The sequence below is a fragment of the Heterodontus francisci genome, chromosome X (assembly GCF_036365525.1).
Source record: "Heterodontus francisci isolate sHetFra1 chromosome X, sHetFra1.hap1, whole genome shotgun sequence".
Classification (NCBI taxonomy): domain Eukaryota; kingdom Metazoa; phylum Chordata; class Chondrichthyes; order Heterodontiformes; family Heterodontidae; genus Heterodontus; species Heterodontus francisci.
The window spans coordinates 11,422,324-11,444,670 of NC_090421.1; the positions used below are offsets into that span (position 1 = coordinate 11,422,324).

Below are 22,347 nucleotides of genomic sequence, written 5' to 3' on the forward strand. Positions count from 1 at the left end.
TTCTAGCAATGCATTTTCCATAACTTTTAGATGTATAAAAATTAACAGTTGCTCCAAACTAATTAAAGCCAGAGAGAGGGGTGGGCACAGGGATTGCTCTGCCATGCCCCAATATTTGAATGCAATTGATATGCACAATTTGACAGTTTTGCTACTCCTAAAACAAGGCTGCAGCATCTGCAGATCCTATCCCTTAGTAACTGTCAGCGTCCCAGTCCTTGCTGACACCTATCTCTTGGACAGCTCAAACCATTTTGCACAAGCGTTCTCCTGCCAGTCCCGCCTGCTGATAGGCAGCGAGTCTGCACAACCTTCTGAACCTAAATCAGGAGCTTTACGTTGCTCGGTTTAGCCACATTCGCTTCCAAAGCAACAAATGAAATATTTTCTTGTTTCCTATAACTGCATCTACAGTTGAACAGAGTGCTGTACACAAACGCATACATCTACAAAACATTAGCAAATTAAACTTCTATGCAATACACATAGACACAGCTTAAAATATGCCATGAATACAATAGCTTGATTTGTTATATTTGACTTTAACATTCCCAAACAGGAAAAAGAAACAGCAGAATAAAACTGTTAAAGAGCAAAACAGAAAAGGCCAAACAAAAAACTCGTGTAAAAGACATCTTTAACATTGTTTTGTCCCCTTGGGGTGGGGAACAATTGAAAGAGTCTGATTTATGTAGTCCCAGATGCAATTTGTATTAGTTTTTAAAAGCAGTCAGAAAGCAAGTTATATTTGCAATACATACCTGATTGTAATATATGCAATATATCTTTTGTTTGTTTTTAAGAATCCAGATCAAAATGATGTATAGAAATAGATTTTTTTTTAAATCCCAGTGGATGATTTTAGTTGCACAGCAATGCAACAGATGTATCAGGTTGGAAACACCTGCTGAGTTGCGACGGATCACAGGCACTTTTTTTTTGCAGCCTCCTTCACTGACTGACAAGCTCCCAACTTCTGGGAATCACTCTTGTCAATTTCACTGTAATGAACGAGCCATTACGTCGGGCAGGGGGCGGGGCTTGCGGCGGGGTGGGGAGGGGGGAGAGGGCCGGACCCGCTCCTATTGGTCAGTCGCCCGGCCCCGTGGGTTGCACCCGTCTGGGAGTTGAGCCAATGGCTGGCGGCGGAATTTGGCTGGCGGTGTAGCTGGGTGACGTGTGCGGAGCTCCATTGACGCACAGGAGGTGTCTAAATATAGCCGCAGGTGAGCTGATGGAATCCATGGGAAAAGGATGTCCCCACCTGTACACAGGCACAGCAATAGGCTATATTTAGAGCGAGCCCAGAAGAAGACATCACCTTGACGTTTGTAAATCTTTATCAGCTGTAGTGGAAAAAAATATAAACACTACTTGGCCTTTATTCAGAAATATAAAAACAGAGAATGCTGGAAATGCATACATACATACGAACATATGAACTAGGAGCAGGAGTAGATTATTCAGCACCTCAAGTCTGCTCCGCCATTCTATAAGATCTTGACTGATCTGTCTGTGGACTCAACTCCACTTTTCTGCCTGCAATCCCCCCCCCCCCACCCCCCCACACACACACCCCTCCCCCCAATACTCTTTGACTCCCTTGTTTATCAAGAATCTGTCTACCTCTGCCTTAAAAAACATTTAATGACCCTGCCTCCACTGCTCTCCAGAGATAGTTCACAGACTCATGACCCTCTGAGAGAAAATATTTCTCCTCATCTCTGTCTTAAATGGGAAAGGCCTTATTTTTAAACTGTGTCCCCTAGTTTTAGTCGCTCCCACATGGGGAAACATCCTTTCAACAGCCACACTGTCAAGTCCCCTCAGGATCTACTCAGAGTTAACGTTTCAGCTGAATGACCTTTCAACAGAAAAAAAAGAGTCTGACCTGAAACGTTAACTCTGTTTCTCTCTCCACAGATGTTGCCTCACCTGCTGAACATTTTCTGTTCTTTTTTTCTATTTCAGATTTCCAGCATCCGCAGTATTTTGCTCTTGGCTTTCTTAAGACGTTTTAGTATCCTGAGCTGTTGGCTTTACTGTCTACATGAGAAGGAAGAACTTGCATTTATGTAGCACCTTTCCTGCCCTGAGGATCTGGAAGTCCCAAAGAGCTTTGCAGCCAATGAAGTACTTTTGAAGTGTAGACACTGTGGTAATGTAGAAAACATGTAAGCCAACTTGTGCACAGCACGCTCCCATAAAGTGCATTGTAACCAGATAATATTGTTTTCGGTGCTGTTGGTTGAAGGATTAATATCAGCCAAGACACCAGAAAGAACTACCCTGCTCTTACTTTGAAAGTGTTGTAGGAGCTTTTAATTCCATCTGAGAGAATAGACAAGACCATGGTTCAATGACTCACCTGAAATACAGTATATCTGACTATAGAGCACTTCCTCAGTACTGTACTGAAGTATCAACCTAGATTTTGTGCTAAAGCTTCTTGAGGAGGACTTGAACCAATGATCATCTGACTGAGACCTAAAATTGCTACCAACTGAGCCACAGCTAACATCTATGGGATTATTGGTAGGCAGTGGTGATGAGGAAGATAGGTTTGCAATCAATATTGGACCCTGCGACATTAACTTCGAAAGCAAAGGTTTTCAAATTACAGCCCATAGATACAAGGCAGTCCACAATGGAATCCTTTAAACTTACAGCATTCCATATTTGTTACATAATAAATCTTGAGGAGGTGAACACTTGCGTATGTTGCTACCATACTCCAGCTCACGTATCGAATGCTGGCTTTAGTTTGCACGACTGTTGCAGATACCATACCAATGAAGCATAAGCAAGTTATCAACGCGTTTTCAGAATCTGTCATCAAAAGTTGACACATTCCCCGACCTTCATCAGGAAAGGTCAATGAAATGACCCACGGCCATCACAATTTCCAATGGAGTGCAACCAGGTAACCAATTAATGGCAAATGTATTACCTATTACATAGGCTCCACAGCAGTGTTAATGTAGATAGCACCAACACAGAGCAAATGTGGGTGAGATGGGCCAAATAGTCCCCTTCTGTGCTAAAATACAAATACAGAGTCTGCATAAACAGAAACAGGCCATTTGACCCAACTGGTTCATCCTGGTGTTTATGCTGCACAAGAGCCTCCTTCAACTCTGTTTGATCTAACCCCATCAGCATATCCTTCTATTCCACTCTCCCTTGTGTTTATCAAGGTTCCTTTAACTGCATCTATGCTATTTGCCTCAATTACGCCCTGTGGCAGTGAGTTCCACATTCTCACCTGCCTCTGGGTAAGGAAGTTTCTCCTGAATTCCCTATTGAATTTATTAGTGACTATCTTATAGTTCGTGGCCCCTAATTTTGGTCTCCCCGACAAGTGGAAACATCTCTACATCTACCCTATCAAACTCTTTCACAAGTTTGAAGACCTCTATCAGGCCAGCCCTCAGCCTTTTACAACTTTGCGTGAATTGAGTTATATATGGTGATTAAAGCATGTTTTTCTTGCGAAACAAGAGCAGTCAAGGTCCAATGAAAGCACCTGTTTTACCGCTTGGCTGTGTTACAGCTGAACTCTATACCCCTGCTCTCATAACGGACACAGCAAACGTGTAACGTGCAGTCACCTTGAGAACTGAACCAGATTTGATACTTAAAATAAAAACGACATGTGATCTGGGGACTTCAAATCTACCCTTGCTTGTAACACTTGTTGCTGATGAGGCATGACGTCACTTTGTTTTTTTTAACAAGCCTGTCACCCATGATAGGGCGGCACTGCCGTCCTTGCAACTGATTCCACCAGATTTGCACAGCAGCAGTTAGCTAACGAGTTGGCACCACGTTTAGTTACATGGGAATTCAATATTCACCACAGTAGTGGGACCTAGTAGAGTTTGGAATTCTTTGTAGCAGGGAGGGGAAAGATAGTAAAAGGGCAATTTACCAGGTAGCTGCTCTCACGGACTTGCTAGCAACTGGTTGCTCAGCAGCAAAGGAATGGGCTCTGTTTACACGCTGGCACTCTCCATCAGGATATGGCGGGTAGCATGAAAAGACTGAAAGGATGCTGGAATGTTTAATTTTTTTTAAAAAGGCAGAGAGGGAAATCGAGTCGCTAAGAGTGAGCTGTGAAAGTCCTATTCAGGACGAGTGTCAGTAATGTACTATAAGCCTTGCACCATCTTTGATTGAACCCATGACCTTCCTGGTCTGCGTGACTCAGCAGGAGTCATTGGCTAGCCGTCAGAAGCAGGATCCCAGGAGGACTGAGAGCAATTGTAGAGCCCCAGTTGAGATCGGCAAGTACAACACAGACCAGGGATTGAACTGGGGACCTTCTGATCTCTAAGGCTCAGTATGAGCTCACCACATCATAGAATCATTGAGCCCAGAAGGAGGCTCTTTGGCCCCTCATTTCTGTGCTAGCTCTTTGAAAGAGCTCTCCAGTTAGTCCCACTCTCCCCCTGTTCTTTCCCCACAGCCCAAGCAAATTTTTCCTTTTCAAGTATATATCCAATTCCCTTTTGAAAGTTACTATTGAATCTGCTTCCTCCACCCTTGTAGGCAGTGCGTTCCAGATCATAACAACTCGTGTAAAAACATTCTCCTCATCTCCCCTCGGGTTCTTGTGCCAAGTATTTTAAATCTGTGCCCATTGGTTACCGACCCTCCTGCCAGTGGAAAGAGGTTCTTCTGATTCACTCTCACCAGAACCCCTCAGAATTTTGAATGTGTAATATTTACAACCTAGGATACATACACACTTTTGCTTTTCAGTTTTATACACAATGTCTTCCCTTTATTATATTATGCTGGCTAACCGTCAAGTAGCATGTTATAGGAAAAGTGGGGGAGCCCAGCACGCCAGTGCAAAAGACAAGGCTGAAGCGTTTGGAACTATCTTCAGCCAGAAGTGCCGAGTGGATGATGCATCTCAGCCTCCTCCCGAGGTCCCCAGCATCACAGATGCCAGTCTTCAGCCAATTCGATTCACTCCATGTGATATCAAGAAATGGCTAATGGCACTGGATACCACAAAGGCTGTGGGCCCTGAAAATATCCCGGCTGTAGTACTGTAGTACTGAAGACTTGTGCTCCAGAACTAGCTGCGCCCTGAGCCAAGCTGTTCCAGTACAGCTACAATGCAGGCATCTACCTGACGATATGGAAAATTGCCCAGGCATGTCCTGTCCACAAAAAGCAGGACAAATCCAATCCAGCCAATTACCGCCCCATCATTCTACTCTCAATCATCAGCAAAATGATGGAAGGTGACGTTGACAGTACTATCAAGCAGCACTTACTCAGAACAACCTGCTCATTGATGCTCAGTTTGGGATCTGCCAGGACCACTCGGCTCCAGTCCACATTACAGCCTTGGTCCAAACATGGACAAAAGAGCTGAATTCCAGCAGTGAGGTGAGAGTGACTGCCCTTGACATGAAAGGCACCATTGGACTGAATGTGGCATCAAGGAGCCCCAGAACAATTGAAGACAATGGGGATCAGGAGGAAAGCTCTCCACTGGTTGGAGTCATAACTAGTACAAAGGAAGATGGTTGTGGTTGCTGGAGGCCAATCATCTCAGCCCCAGGACATCGCTGCAGGAGTTCCTCAGGGTAGTGTCCTAGCCCCAACCATCTTCAGCTGCTTCATCAATGACCTTCCCTCCATCATAATGTCAGAGGTGGGGATCTTCGCAGATGATTGCACAATGTTCAGCACCATTCACAACTCCTCAGATACTGAAGCAGTCTGTGCCTGCATGCAGCAAGATCTGGACAACATTCAGGCTTGAGCTGATAAGTGGCAAGTAATATTTGCGCCACACAAGTGCTGGGCAATGACCATCTCCAACAAGAGAGAATCTAATCATCTTCCCCGGATGGGTGCAGCTCCAACAACACTCAATAAGCTCGACACCATCCAAGACAAAGCAGCCCATCCACCACCTTCAACATTCACTCCCTCCACCACTGGCGCACAGTGGCAGCAGTGTGTACCATCTACAAGATGCACTGCAGCAACTCATCACGGTTCATTTGACAGCACCTTCCAAACTCGCAACCTCTACCATCTAGAAGAACAAGGGCAGCAGATGCATGGGAACACCACCATCTGCAAGTTCCCCTCCAAGCCACACACCATCCTGACTTGGAACTATATCATCATTCCTTCATGTCGCTGGGTCAAAATCCTGGAACTCCTTTCCTAACAGCACTGTGGGTGTACCTACCCACATGGACTGCAGCGGTTCAAGAAGGTGGCTCACCACCACCTTCTCAAGGGCAATTAGGGATGGGCGATAAATGCGGCCTTGCCATCCCAGGAACGAATGAAAAAAATGAGTTCACTCTCATTTTCATAAATATGTCATTATTTTAATGCCTTTATGTGCATGAATAAGATACACTAAAGCTGCTAAAATAAATGGGGACAATGATTCAATTGTTAAGGGGGCAAAGCTCCCATCAAAAAAGATTTTTTTCCGAAACCTAGTCTCACTTGTTTACCAACACATGGGCAATGATCCAAATGATGATATCGTCTTCTTAGGCAATCCCTCGGGATTGAGGATAACTTGCTTCCACTCTGGTTCAGTGAGTTCTAATATGACTAACGAGTCTGATGCATGAACCACAGACTCTACCACATGTGGGGCAGGTGGTATTTGAAGGGTTGGATAGGCGAGTTACTTGGGGGGGCTGTGTGCTCCTTCCCTTGCCTGGACTTGGCTTCCGTATGCTCCCGTCAAGATATCACAAAGTGCTCGGTACCTTCCCGAATGCACCTTCTGCACTTTGAGCAGTCGAGGGACTGCTGTGAGTCGGCGGGTATGTTGGATTTCTTCAGGGATGCTTTGAGAACATCCCTAAAGCGTTTCCTCAATCTTCCTGGGAGTCTTTTTGCCGCGTTCTCAAATTACGATATACATAATATAAGGCCCCACACCAGAGGCTGGAGCACATAATCTTGGCTGACACTTTAATGCAATACTGAGGGAGTGCTGCACTGATGGAGATGCAGTCTTTCAGTTAAGACATTAAGCTGAGGTTCATCTGTCCTCTCAGGTGGACATAAAAGATCCCAGGGCACTATTCCGAAAACTAGCAGGGGAGTTCTCCCCAGTGTCCTGGCCAATATTTATCGCTCAATCAACATCACTGCAAACAGATGATCCAGTCATTATCACATTGCTGCGTGTGAGAGCTTGCTGTGTGCAAATTGGTTGCTGCATTTCCTGCATCCCAACAGTGACTACACATTGAAAGTACTTGACTGGTTGTGGGGTGCTTTGGGATGTCCTGAGGAGGTGAACAGTGCTGTATCAGTGCAAGTTCCTTCCATTTTCTATCAACCTGTTACTTGCAACAGCATTGTGACACAATTCTTCTGAGATAGGCTGATGAATGGTCTCCACCCAAAACATGCTAACCTGTTTTTACAGAAGTTGATTGGCCTGCTGTGTATTTCCAGTGATTCCTGTTTTCAGTACCGAATTCCAGCACTTTGATAATCATGAAATAATTACCCTCCCCACAAATAATGATACGGATAGAAAAGAAATGAAAGATTTTATTTCAAATGGAGAGACAGTCTACTCTTGTTGATTCCTTTAAAATTTGCATGAACAAATGTGGACTGAATGTTCTTAATTTCTTCAGCAGACCAGCTGTTACATTTGAGCCATGTCTGCTATTACACTTAGGGCAAAAAAAATGAAGGTATACCATTCCCATACATTATGGCCAGGTCGTAAACTTGGTACTAATACAATTGTTGCCCCAGATAATGCGTGTGGCCACAGTAACACCACATGAACCTTGTGGTCTGGCCCTAGTTCCACACTTTACTGGCAAAGTTTACTTTCCACCAGTGGCTAGTTGCCATATTTCCATTCGTAAATAATGTTGGTGCATAATTAATATTGCCTTTAGTGCAGTCTTATCTATTGAGTATTTCTAATGTTTAATAATTTAGATCATTTTGCAGTTAAAGAGAGGCATTTAACTTTATCTCCTCCTCTTGGAACCAGAAATGACACTGTGCAATATTACACTAACTGCATTCATCTGAAACTATTTTCTCTGCTATTTTTATTGGAGTTGTTAATGCTTCCATTGAAATAGTGAACAAAGGCATTTTAAATGAAAGCATTAAGTACGCTCAGGTAATTTCTAGGCTTTATGAGGGTTAAACCTGATATAGGAAGAATATTTTTAGAAAAGCAAATGATTGCGAATCAGTCATCCCTACTATGCCTGTAAAACTAGCAAAATAAAGTCCATGATAGGTGTTGAGTTAGGTTAGACTTTGTTGTTTCACTTCTGGGAACTGGGTTCAACATCCAGTCCAGACTAATAGGGTAACAGTCTCTTCTGTCTGCTGGCTATAATGGTCGTGTAAGATCAGTTCAGGTAGTCTCAATCCAATTGCTAATACACATGGGTTTACAGCACTAATAGGCAATCTCACTCTGGGAAATGGAGAAGTAGCCACACTGGGTAGGTGATGCTCTTTTGAGGTTGGAGTTGAGGCATATTGTTGGGGCAGCATGGTACGATCACTACTGTACACCTAGCTGTTTTCTACCTGACCTGCGAGTGCTTGATGTTCACAAATGGGAAGGGTGTCACTCACCAGCACTAACATCCCTCAACTTGATGAAAAAGAAACAGAAAAAAAAATGCAAAGCAAATCATTGTTCCCTACCAGTCTCAGTTTTGTTGAACCAGTTGGTCTGGCTCATCTTTGCCCGTTTCGTTTTCAGATTAGCACTGTCAGCAGGTTAATCCCATCTCACCGGCTTCTTTCCTCTTTCAGGGGAATGACAGATTGGCTTTTGGCCTTTCTGATAAGGGATATTGGCCATCCACAATTGTCGGGAGAACAAAGGAACAGTGGCACAAATGGGATCTTTTGCATCCACCTTTACATGCAGGTGGAGCTTCAGTTTCACGTCTTATTCAAAAGATGCCACCTCCAACAGTGCAGCACTTCCTGAAGTGTCAGCCTGGAGTAAACGCTCAAGTCCTGGAATGGGCCTTGAGCCCATTGGCTTCCAAATCAGACTGAGCTTGAACAGAGCATTTTTACCATATATGTTTTTACTTACAGTAATATTAAGAGTGGCACAAGTAACTGGACTATTACATTGTGCGCCAGGAATTTCTGCACGGGTTCTTCCGATCTCCTGCCATTAACAATGGAAATCCGGTTGGGGAAATTGTGCCATGAGGTGGCATTGGAGAGTCATGTCCTGTCATACTCCTGTTGTCATTCAGACCAAAAGAATTGAGATTGTTGTCCATGCTGACTTATGCAACAGTCACCTGTTTGATACATGTGTGGGTAAGCAGATTGACTGATACTGCTGATGATCCCTATGCTCACCTGGAAGGAGGTGGAGGCAGAAAGATTGAGGGGGTGGTGGTAACCTTGGCCACCACTAAATGCCATCCCTATGGTGCAGGATAGCTATAGGCCTCCTTCCAGCAAGTGACAGAGCCCCACAGCTGGCTCCCTGCAGATCAAAGTCTGTTGTCCTCAGTTGCCATTGCTTGGTAGGTGTGCCCAGGTCAGCAGACAGGGATGGTGGTAGGCAAATTGGTGGCTGTGGAAATTCCAACTCTGTTGCCTGCTGATCGCAATGGCATGCCTTCTTTCATCTTGTACTACTCTGGCCATTAAACCATGAATTTGGGGCACTTCACAACCAACTGCCATTAATTTTGACTTGGCCACCATAGGACTGTAACTGCCACTTAGATGTTTTACGTTTTCAGATTGTGGTGTTTTACTTGGAGCTGGCCTCCTTGATCATAGCCTTTGACCCTTCCGACACGGTGCACGCTTGGCCAACTCCCCCCGGGCAGCAGCAGGCAGACAGCAGGCTGGATCTCCTGGGACCTGATGGGGTGGCGCTTGTTGCAGTGGGCCAGCTGGGAAGCCTCACCTGCGATCCGCTCGAATATATCGTTCACAAAGGAGATTGTGACGCTCATGGCCTCGGAGGAGATGCCGGTGTCTGGGGTGAGCCTGTTTCATCGCTCTGTAGTAGTAGATGGAGTAACTCTCCTTCGTCGTCTCCTCGGACATTGTCAGACACAGAAATCGTCACTCCTTGCCCTCCTGTGAATGTGTTTGAAGAGCGTCTTTTTTATGTCCCCTCTTTTTTTTTTTAACCATTTCCTGTTCAAATGAAGCCTTGTAAATGCTTCAGTTGTAGTCAGCTTTCTGCTAATTTTGCAGACATCATTTGGCTCCTTTTGTTTCAACTTGAGCAACCTAAAGAAAGTTCTCGAGAATTTTCTTTTCAGACACTATCAAGAATAAAAAGAACAAAGTCGGCACCAAAAAAAGGTCACGGAAAAATTAAAATAAAAACAAACATTAAAAGTCTTCCCTTTTAAGAGCTCTGTTGCACACGGCACTTTACTTAATTGCTCACTCTGGGTGTGCCCGCTGAGTGTCTTATTTCCATAGATTTAAATCGATTCACACATTTAAATTAAGCTCTCGCTGGCGAATATGCCCTACCATGATCAGAGTGAGGGATTAAATGTTGCGAGGAATATGATGAGTCTTACACTAATTGAACTTTGAAAATGTCATGTCAAGGAACAGTCAAATATGCATAATGTATGAAGCTGGATAGCTCAGCAATCTGGAGTTTGTTTGATTTACTTGTTGGGTGGGGGGAGGGTGGATTGAGGCAGGAGGAAACTTTTCAGGCCCCTTCCCCAGTAAATTAAATGGGTTGAGCAGAGTCCATGATGGAGCAGATAGCACATGTTCGGTAGAAGGAATGGGATGGAAGGACCAAGTGGCTTTCTCTCGATCCAGGTTTTCCTAGGTCCCTGTGTACACTGAAGAGATTACACTGCTCAAGGTCTATTCCTTAAATCACATCTTCCTCACAAATATTCATGGCCTCTTGTCACCTGGTTGTAAAAATAAGGAACAGTGAAGAATCTTCTGGAGGGTGTCTTGATTATGGGCACAAATATCTCTTTATTTCTGGCTGTTCTCCCATCCTCTGCCCTCCATAATCTTAAAATCATACAAATCTCTGCCACCCGTAGCCTATCCCAAGTCCTGCTTGCCATTCATCTCCTTTCTAGGCTGATCTGCATTGGCTCGGAGTTGCCCAGTGCTTTGCTCCTCCCTATTTCTTTAATCTCCTTCAGCCCTATAAATTCTTCCCCCCTCCTCCGCCCCCCACCCCCATCCCTCTGATTCTGGCCTCTTGTGTACCCCATTGCACCATTGGCAGCCATGCCTTCAGCCAGAGGTTACACTCTCTGGATGTCACTCGCCAAATACCTTTATCTCCCCACTTCCCTCCCCTCCTTGAAGAATTGAAGAAGCTCCTTAAAACCCACCTCTTCGACCAAACTTTTGAATCACCCCTGCTAATATCTCCTCCTTTGTGTCGGTGCCCTTTTTACACTGTGAAGCACCAGGTGATGTTTTTCCATGTTCAAGGCACCATACAAATGCAAGCTCTTGTTATCATTTCATCAAAAGTTAGGGAGATTTGTGATAAACTTGATTTTCAAGAGGGGCTGCACCTGAATTACCTCACCAGTTTTGGAGAATTTCCACCTTAAAATCTGTGTTAAATTCACCCCCACCCGGTGAAAGTACCTGGGGGATGAGAAAGCAGGTGACACAGGGGGGCGATACGGAGGAGATTGGGGCAGAGGAACATGGGACAGGATCTCCTGTATCGCCTTGTCCTCAATGGCCACTTCCTCAACATCATCTTCATCTGTATCATCATCACAGAATGAATTTTCTTCACGCCTGCCTGTCCTCCAACTCATTGGCACAATTCTCTGCTCCCCTCCCTCTCCACCCATAGCTGTGATTAAATTACAGGACAGGAGGACATAGGCCAAGAATTGGTGAGAATACTTCCCTTGGAATTAAGGAGAGAGAGGAGGGTATGGCAGAGTGCAGCCATGGCGACCAGTGCACCCACTACCCTGCTGCCTATACATAAGAACATCAGAAACAGGAGCTGGAGTGGGCCATTCGGCCCCTCGAGCCTGTTCCGCCATTCTGTGGCTGAACGTCTATCTCAGCTACACCCTCCTGCACTATCTCCATATCCCTTGATTCCCTTAGTATCCGAAAATCTATCGACCTCGGACTTGAATATACTCAACAACTGAGCATCCATGGTTCTCTGGGGTACAGAATAGAGACTGTCCCACCAATTGCGCCATGTGTGTCTCCCCAGCACTCCACCATTGACGGCCCTGCCTTCAACTCACCCAAGAGAATTTGTTTTTGTCATCTTCAACCATTCCTTTCAAAATTCCGCTGCTGATACACCAATGCTTAACAAAACTGAACTATAAGGAATAATCTCCTCTCGGTGCATACAACACAGAGCAGAATGAATCAATAATGTGCTGCTCCAACTAGCTCACAGAGCACTGGAAATTTTGTTTTTCTGCTTGTAATTCTGTCTTTTTGGCATATAATATCTGCCTCCATTTCACTTTTATTAACAGTGCCTCTCGCCTTTATCTTTTCGCGAGTAATGAATACAGTCACAGATAACACAATATTATATATATGTTGGAGCTATATTTGACCAGCAGAGCAACTGTCTAACTTTGAAACTAAACAAGTTCCAGGCTAGAGTTTGGTGCCTTAATCATCATGTGTTGTGTTTGTTGCTTTTGGGGGTTTTCCCTGCCATTTTTCTGCCCTTTTCACCTAAAAGGGTTGCCTTTTGCTGGGTCCCTTTTCTAAAGGGCACTGACAGCCTTGCATTACCTCACCCCAAGGGGGCATTCTTCATGTGTGAGCCCAGAAGGTCAGTCGGCTATTTGGCCTGATAGTGCATCACATCCCAGCCTGATCCTGTCCTCATCCAACATACACACACAATTACACTTCCAGCAGGGGCCACTGGATAATGATCAAAAGCAGGAATCCTGGCTGGATATGGAGATGTCCCTATCGATACCCTGACTGAGATTGGGGATCTTAGCTCAGGTCAGTACATCAACTTGCAGCTCTCTTCCTTTTGGGGTTAGTTCCACATCGTCTAATGCATTTACCTGCCAAATCACAAGAGGTTGCATACTGAATAAATAAAGAGTAACAACCACTGTGCTCTCCCACAGAACCAGCACAAAATACGCACTAATTTAATAAATACATAAAATATTGCCCAACATTTACGGTCTGTCCAAACTATTTGCTTGGAGCTCATTCCCCAGTACAGATTCTCATGACTGTGTTAAGTTCCACAATCGTCCAACTCACATTCCTCCAACAGTTTAACAAGCCTAATTATCTCACATTCTTTCATGCAATTAAAGAGGCACTGTCTTCATGAAAATGTATTTGGCAAACCCATTTTTCATTTGGGAGGGATCGGTTCAGAGAGTGCAAGTCTTGTGATGATTTTTTTTTCCAAAATATACTTTATTCGTAAAAAACTGTAAAAAATATATTACAAAACAGTTCAAAACAGCACCAAGTCAAACAATACAAAGAGTGCAAAGGAGATCAGTTTCCTTCAATACAGGAGTGATTTGCCTCACAACCCTTCCATTTCATTTTACCTGCCATGTACTTTTCTCAGCAAACAAATATTTTCTGGATACAGCCCGAGGGGTTTCCCATGTGTCCAGCCCCTCAGTTCACTATGGCGGGAGGACCTTACACAGTGGTCTTTCCCCATTGAGCCTTTGCTGCGGCTGCCCCAAGCTTTAGTGCGTCCCTCAGCACGTAGTCCTGGCCCTTGGAATGTGCCAGTCTGCAACATTCGGTCGTGGACAACTCTTTGTGCTGGAAGACAAGCAAGTTTCAGGCAGACCAAAGGGCGTCTCCAGCAGCAGTTGATGTTTGTCTCGGTGTGCGTCCCTGGGAACAGCCCGTAGAGCACAGTCTCCTGTGTTACAGAGCTGTTTGGGATGAACCTCGACAAAAACCACTACATCTCTTTCCACACCTGCTTTGCAAAGACACATTCCAGAAGGAGGTGTGCAACCGTCTCTTCCCCACCACAGCCACATCGAGGCCATTGTGCAGAGGGTGTGAGACTCCGGGCGTGCAGGAAGGATCTGACGGGGAGGGCTCTTCTCACCACCAGCCAAGCTACATCTTGGTGCTTGTTTGAAAGTTCTGGTGATGAGGCATTCCGCCAAATGACTTTGGCAGTCTGCTTGGGGAACCATCCGACAGGATCCACCGTCTCCTTTTCCCGTAGGGCCTTGAAGACATTCCGTGCAGACCACTGCCTGATGGATTGGTGGTCAAAGGTATTTTTCCGCAGAAACTTTTCCACGAAGGATAGGTGGTATGGCACGGTCCAACTGGATGGAACGTTCCGCGGCAATGTGACCAGACCCATCCTTCGCAACACTGGGGACAGATAGAACCTCAGCACATAGTGACTCTTGGTGTTTGTGTACTGGAGGTCTACACACAGCTTGATGCAGCCGTACACGAAGGTAGTCATCAGGATGAGGGCAATGTTGGGTACATTTTTCCTGCCCTTATCCAGAGGTTTGAACATCGTGTCCCTCCGGACCTGGTCCATTTTGGATTCCCAGATGAAGCGGAAAATGGCTCGGGTGACCGCCACAGCGCAGGAGTGTGGTATGGGCCAGACATGCGCCACGTACAGCAACAACGTGAGCGCCTCGCACCTGATGACCAGGTTCTTACCCGCAATGGAGAGAGAATGCTGCTCCCACATACTCAGCTTATAAGTCTTGTGGTGATACCTTTCAACCTGATTTATGCCATTTAATCCTTTTGTTTATCCCCTTGCCTCCTCCCCACACCTGCCCAAGACAATGCTCCTTTAAGTCAGCTAATATAGCAGGAACTGTCTCCATATATGGGAACAGGCAAAACTGATGGAGAACATTGCAAATATAGTCACTGCAATGGCCACATTAAAATGCATAATCCCTCCAAATCTAAAGCAAAACTTCCAGTGGAACAACATGGGTGGTGTTTGTACTTACAATTTTGATTTTCCATTATAGCCCGATTGCCAGAACTGGGGGAAAAAAATAGCTTGAGACAGTGCACAATGAAATCTGCAGCGTAATTAAATCTAGGCTCCCTTCTGTTCTTCATGCTACAGTGGTCCGTCTGTTTGAGCAAACAGCAGTCTATGCAATACGAGGCCATAGCTAGCTGAATGCTGTTGGACTGGATTGTAATACTACACTGCATTGTGCAGTAATACTACACTTCCTTTGTGCTCTTGCCAAAAAATGCATCTTTGTGCAGCCAAACCCTGCTCAGAAGGACGTCAATTCAGACTTCCATTGACGTCGATGGAATTCCCATCTCTTGCGTCATTTCCAATAAAAATAGAATCCTCAAAAGAATTCATCCTTAAAATAATCCAAAATAGTACATGGTCTGAGTAATGGATACCAAGGTAACTTTTTTACCCATCTGCACAACTATTATGAGGATTGATTTCCAGAATGAGGTTATTTTGCATTGTGTCTCCATGCTGGTTTAGTATTTTTAAAAGGGTCATTTTGTGAGGCAAAGCTTCTGACGTGGAGCCTTGCTAGGCAGGAGTGTGAGTTTGCAATAAGGCTATAACACTACAGGGCTGTTTCTGCCAGCTGCATGCTGAGAACAGAGTGAAGTGCAGGTGTGAGGTTGCTTAAGGATTCCCTCTCTCCTGCTAACTTTTCCACCAGCGGTAGCCCTCTCACCCCTGAATCAGCCAGTTGTGAGTTCACATCCCACTCCATTGACTTGAGCACATAATCCATGATAACACTCCCAGTGCAGTACTGATGGAGTGCTGCACTGTTGAAGGTGCCGGTCTTTTCAGTGGAATGTTAAACAGAGACCCCCGTCTGCCCTCTCAGGTGGATGGTTCTCAGCTCATCGACCCTTTAGCCATTGGAAACTGTTTCACTCTATTTACTCTATCTAAACCCTTCACGATTTTGAACACCTTGGTCAAATCTCCTCAGCCTTCTCTGCTCTAAGGAGAACAATGCCAGCTTCTCCAGTCTATCCATGTAACTGTAATCCCTCATCCCTAGAACCATTCCAGTTAATCTCTTCTGCACCCTCTCCAAATCCTTCATGTACTTCCTAAAGTGTGGTATCCAGAATTGGACACAACATTCCAGCTGGGCCCATACTAGTGTTCTATATAGGTAATTATTAAGACATTTAATGGACAACTATAATATGCTAAATGTCTTATGTATGGGTAGCTTTCCTCTTCACACTTACTTTATGCGTCATAAGTTTTGAGTGACACTTTAATGTCAACATTTATAATGGAAAACTGCCATATCAATGTTTGTTGTAATAACAGGCTTCCGAGCACCAGGTGGCACTGCTGCACCTCACTACTGCATCGCTCAGCTACTCAGTCTCTTCCTCAAGGTGGGGGGAGGCAGAAAACAGGTAACTATAGGCCAGTTAGCTTGACGTCTGTCGTGGGGAAGGTGTTAGAATTGATCATTAAGGAGGCTATAGTTGGGCACTTAGAAAAACTCAAGGTAATTGGGAATAGTCAGCATGGTTTTGTGAAAGGGAAATCATGTTTAACCAACTTATTGGAGTTCTTTGAAGGAGTAACATGCACTGTGGATAAAGGGGAGCCCGCTAACGTACTGTACTTGGATTTCCAGAAGGTATTTGATAAGGTGCCACATAAAAGGTTATTACGTAAAGTAGGAGCTCGTGGTGTAGGGGGTAACATATTAGCATGGATAGAAGATTGGCTGGCTGGCAGAAAACAGAGAGTATGCATAAATGGGTCCTTTTCTGATTGGCAGGATGTGACAAGTGGAGTCCTGCAGGGGTCTGTGCTGGGGCCTCAACTTTTTACAATTTATATCAATGATTTAGATGAGGGGAGCGATGGCATAGTAGCTAAATTTGCAGATAACACAAAGATAGGTAGGAAAGTATGTTGTGAAGAGGACAACTTAGGAACCGGAGTAGGCCTCCAGCCTGTTCCGCCATTCAATGAGATCATGGCTGATCTGCGATCTAACTCCATATACCTACCTTTGCCCCATACCCCTTAATACCTTCGGTTAACAAAAATCTATCAATCTCAGATTTAAAATTAACAATTGATCTCACATCAATTACCATTTGCAGAAGAGAGTTCCAAACGTCTACCACCCTTTGTGTGTAGAAGTTTTCTAATTTCACTCCTGAAAGGTCAGGTTCTAATTTTTAGACTGTGCCCCTTGTCCGAGACTCCCCAACCATCGGAAATAATTTCTCTCAATCTACCCTATCTGTTCAGTTTAATCTCTGAAAACTTCAATCAAATCACCGCTTAACCTTCTAAATGCCACAGAACATAACCCCAGCTGTGGAAATTTCACCACATAATTTAACCGTTGGTGTCCAGCCTTGCCAACGTTTCTTGAGTCACCTGTGAGTCATCCAGTTTCATGTACTTGTGAATGAAAATTAGATTCTGTTGCTTCACATTGGGTATGAGTAGCCTTATAGATTTACTCAAAGCCTGTCCACCATCTACAAGGCACAAGTCAGGAGTGTGATGGAATACTCTCCACTTGCCTGGATGGGTGCAGCTCCAACAACACTCAAGAAGCTCAACACCATCCAGGACAAAGCAGCCCACTTGATTGGCAACCCATCCACAAACGTTCACTCCCTCCACCATCGATGCATAGTGGCAGCAGTGTGTACCATCTACAAGATGCACTGCAACAACGCACCAAGGCTCCTTCGACCCTCACCTTCCAAACCCACGACCTCTACCAACTAGAAGGACAAGGGCAGCAAATGCATGGGAACACCACCACCTGCAAGTTCCCCTCCAAGTCACACACGGTCCTGAGTTGGAACTATATCGCCATTCCTTCACTGTCGCTGGGTCAAAATCCTGGAACTCCCTTCCTAACAGCACTGTGGGTGTACCTACCCCACATGGACTGCAGCGGTTCAAGAAGGCAGCTCACCACCACCTTCTCAAGGGCAATTAGGGGTGGGCAACAAATGCTGGCCTAGCCAGCGACGCCCACATCCCATGAGTGAATATTAAAAAAAATCAGGGGACAACCATGAACCACTCAAAGACTCAAGGGGCTTTTACACATTTGACAAGTTTCCACAATGCAGAAGCAACAGAAGTTTTTTTCTTTTCCTCTTCTGTTCATTTATTCTTTTCTAGCTTTAAAATCACATGTGAAGATGTAGATCAGCCGTGATCTCATTGAATGGCGGAACAGGCTGAATGGCCAACTCCTGTTCCGAGATTTTATCTCCAAAGTGAGGCCTGTCTTCTTAGTCAAATGAGCACAATCTGCAGTAAAGTTGCAGTCTGAAGATTCTGGCCATCCCCTCTTTCCCCAACTGCACCCCCCTCATCCCTATACTCTCAGGTTTTAACAAGAAAACTAGCAATGGGGACTCTGGAGGAGGAAGGGGAAATTTATCCAAGGGTCCCTGCTCCTAATTACTAGGCAACAAAAGCCATCAGAAAATGTGCCTGTGCGAAAGGGATTGGGCAGGGTTGCAATGTTCCTCCCACAGTCGATTAGCCAGTTGGCACTCACCATCTGAGCTCCCATGTTTTCATGCTGCGCAGCTCATTGAGCCGTCCGAGCACACACTGAAAGAGTCTAATGTTCCATGCAGGCCCAAGGGACCACATCACAAGTTTTAATAAGCCAAGCACCATCTGACCTCTGCAGAGAGCGAAAAAGACCCACTGTTTGAAATAATTACCTAACAGTCTGAAAAGCAAGAATTGGTTTAAAAAGCACATTTTTCAATGTTGCCACGCGGCGTGAGCAGAACACATCAAAATGCTGGCACACAGAAGATAAATGGCTACGATGCAGCTGATGTCGTTCACCCGTGCCTTTCAACGCTTGTAAATCATGCTCATGCCACACAATGCTTTCTGTAAGCCAGCATGTTCCAATGTACCGTTAACATACCAGTTACTGCATTGACGATACACTGACCTAAATTACAAAACAGCAATTTTTGTTTTGAAATTAGAAATTTAGAAGCTGAGAACAGTCATATTAGATGTGACATTTATGATCAGCAAAGTGGTACAGATTAGCAACTCATCTAAATGTAAGGAGAGCAAACAGACAAATGTGCAATTAAGGCATTTCCAGCCTTGACTATTCCAATGCTCTCTTGGTTGGCCCGTCTATTCTCCACCCTCCATAAACTACAGCTCATCCCAAACTCTGCTGCCCATATCCTAACTCGCACCAAGTCCTGTTCACCCACCACCCCTGTTCTCACTGAGCTACATTTGCTCCCGGTCCACCAAATGTCACAGTTTTAAAATTCTCATCCTTATTTTCAAATCCCTCCATGCCCTCGCCCCTCCCTATCTCTTTAATCTCCTCCAGCCCTACAACCCTCTGACATCGCTGCACTCCTTCGTCGCTGGCCGAGGGTTGCCAACTCTTGTTGGATGTACTCTTGGAGGTTTCAGCCAATGATCTTCAATCTCCAACTGCCTCACCCAGTCAAATAGCCTCCCCCCCCCCCCATCTCTGATATTTAAATAATTAATAAACAAAAGAAAATGGGGAAGAAAGCAGATTTAAAAAAATGTTTTCATGATTTTCTTTCTCTTGGGTTGTTTGCAGAAGTGTCCAGGAGATTAACCTATCATTCCTGGAGACTTCAGGACAATATACTGGAGGGTTGGCAAATTTACTCTGGCATCTTGCGTACCCCCTTCATTTGCCCCACCATTGGCAGCCATGCCAGCAGCTGTTTAGGCCCTAAGCTTTCCCTTCCTAACAGCACTGTGGGTGTACCTACACCACATGGACTGCAGCCGTTCAAGAAGGCGGCTCACCACCACCTCCTCAAGGGCAATTAGGGATGGGCAATAAATGCTGGCCTCGCTGGTGATGCCCACATCCCATGAACGAATATAAAGAAAAATTCCCTCCTTAAATCTCCTTTAAAGCCCTCCTTAAAACTCATGGCTTTTAGACACCCTGTCTAACAGCAGGTTATTTGGCTCAGTAACAATTTTTCTCTGATTAGGCTTCTGTGAGGTTTCACTACATTCTATGCAATCTTTAAAGAATTAATAACTAAAGAAAACAGAGGAAAATAATTTTAACGGACAACATTTGTGTTCATTAACTCCAAATTGGTACAAAGCCCCTATATTGCCTGGTCTGTGAATGAAACTCTTCTGCAAGTCACTGCCCTGGAGTTTCTACATTTGAAACGCTTTGAGAATGAATCAAACCCAGGAGCCCACATTTTAAATGAAAAACAAATAGCTGATGTTTTAATATTTAATTATATTTTTCTTTCGTGTAGTGACTAAATATTACAGTCAAAACAATATAAGTTAAATAAAGCAACAGGGAATAAATATAAACAATTTTTGTAAGGTTAAATAAAAACGGTTGCATCGGCCGGGAATCGAACCCGGGCCTCCCGCGTGGCAGGCGAGAATTCTACCACTGAACCACCGATGCCAGATGAAGAAATTGTTCCAAAATTGATTTCTTATCCAAACATGAGCTGTCATTTCTATTACCTCATTTTCTGATGTAAGTGATGCCCAGAACAAAAGAACAACAGAGAACTCTAACTTCAAGAACTTAAATGCAGCATTGTTACAAATTCTTTTGTATTAGCAGTGGCCTCTAAGGGGCAGTTGTCCTCTAAAGTCTCTTTCCACACAGTCCAGGTTTACAAAGGCCACAACATGGCAAGTGTCTGCTTGAAACAGCCCATGGGGTTCTTGCCTGACCTTGGCTGGTTGGCAGCCTGCTACCAATACTTTGGGAAACTGCAGTAAAGCTGTCAGCCGGTTTTACTGTGTTGATTTAACGTTACTTTGGATAGAAGAGAGACATTATTCTAGAATTTCATTTGGGCTTTGGAGCCGAACATTGAACACTTGCAAAATTTTCAATCCCGAGCCATTCACCTGATGTGTTGGCCTTATGCTCAAACCATGGCTAAAAGCAAAAGGCATTCAACAACAACAACAACTTGCATTTCTAGAGCACCTTTAATGTGGTAAAACGTTCCAAGGTGCTTCACAGGAGCATTATCAAAATTTGACAGTGAACCATATCTGGAGATATTAGGTTACATGACCGAAGGCTTGGTCAAAGAGGGAGGTTTTAAGGAGTGTCTTCAAGGAGGAAAGTGAGGTGGAGAGGTGGAGGAGTTTAAGGAGGAGATTCCAGAGCTTGGGGCCTGGGCAACTGAAGGCGCGGCCACCAGTGGTGGAGGATTAAAATTGGGGGTGCTCAACAGGCCAGAATTGGATGAGCACAGATATCTCGGAGGGTTATGGGGCTGCAGGAGATTACAGAGATCGAGAGGAGTGCGCTCATGAAGGGATTTGAAAACAAGAAATGAGAATTCTAAAATTGAGGTATTGCTTAGGAACCAATATAGATCAGTGAGCATGGGGCGATCGGGAAATGGGACTTGGTGTGAGTAAGGACACGAGTGTGGATGACCTCAAGATTACAGAGGATACAACGTGGGGGGCCGGCCAGGAGTGCATTGGAATAGTCAAGTCTAGAGATAATAAAAGCATGGATGAGGGTTTCAGCAACAGATGAGCTGAGGCAGGGGCAAAGTCGGGCGATGTTAAGCAGCCTTAGTGATGGCACGAATGTGTGGTTGAAAGCTCATCGCGGGGTCAAATATGACACCAAGGTTGTGAACTGCCTGGTTTAGGCTCAGACAGTTGTCAGGGAGAGGGATGGAGTCGGTGACTAGGGAACAAGTGGGGACCGAAGACAATGGTTTCAGTCTTTCTAATATTCAATTGGAGGAAATTTCTGCACATGATGTCAGGCAAGCAGTCTGACAATTTAGAGATGGTGGATGGGTTGAGAGAGGTGGTGGTGAGATAGAGCTGGGTGTTGTCAGTGTACATGTGAAAACTGACATTCCAACACAGATCCCTGGTGTCCACCCTTACGCACAGCCCACCAATCCAAAAAAAACAACCATTTGTCCCATTCCTTGTTTTCTGTCACTTAGTCCTGTCTCAATCCATATGCTACATTCCTTTTAATGCCAGTGTGCCTTAATTTACCATAACAGGTCTCAAATATGGCACTGTGATGGAAACCACACCTGCCAAATGGAGACATATTAATTTCATCAGATGGAACACTACTTGAACCCTTTAACTGGACATCGCACAGAACTTGTTTAAAAAAGACCACAGAGTTGGACAGCTGAAATATGGCTGCACATTTGCATTCTGAGAGACAGTTGAATAGAGAGTCAATGGGAGTGCTCACTGCTACAATTAACAAGATTGATCTGGGCAATTGTAATAATCAACCTTCTTTGTCTGCGGAAGTGCCCAAGCTCCAG

At 44.7% G+C, this 22,347-nt stretch overlaps 1 protein-coding gene and 1 non-coding gene across 6 annotated transcripts in view; both read right to left on the reverse strand.

Annotated features, from left to right (window-relative positions):
- LOC137358670 (nuclear receptor subfamily 4 group A member 1-like) overlaps positions 1-15,116 on the reverse strand; it is a 59,542-nt gene extending 44,426 nt beyond the window's left edge. For 4 of the 5 annotated variants that reach the window (XM_068024836.1, XM_068024835.1, XM_068024831.1 and 1 more), the window contains exon 1: positions 762-974. The gene's annotated coding sequence lies outside the window, so the exon portion shown is untranslated. Of the gene's footprint in view, positions 1-761; positions 975-14,990 lie in introns of those variants that run through there. The other variant, XM_068024833.1, reaches the window with a different exon arrangement.
- Positions 15,117-20,400: 5,284 nt separating this feature from the next.
- Positions 20,401-20,471, reverse strand: trnag-gcc (transfer RNA glycine (anticodon GCC)). The gene has a single exon. It is a non-coding gene; the product is annotated as a tRNA-Gly (tRNA).
- Positions 20,472-22,347: the final 1,876 nt, after the last annotated feature.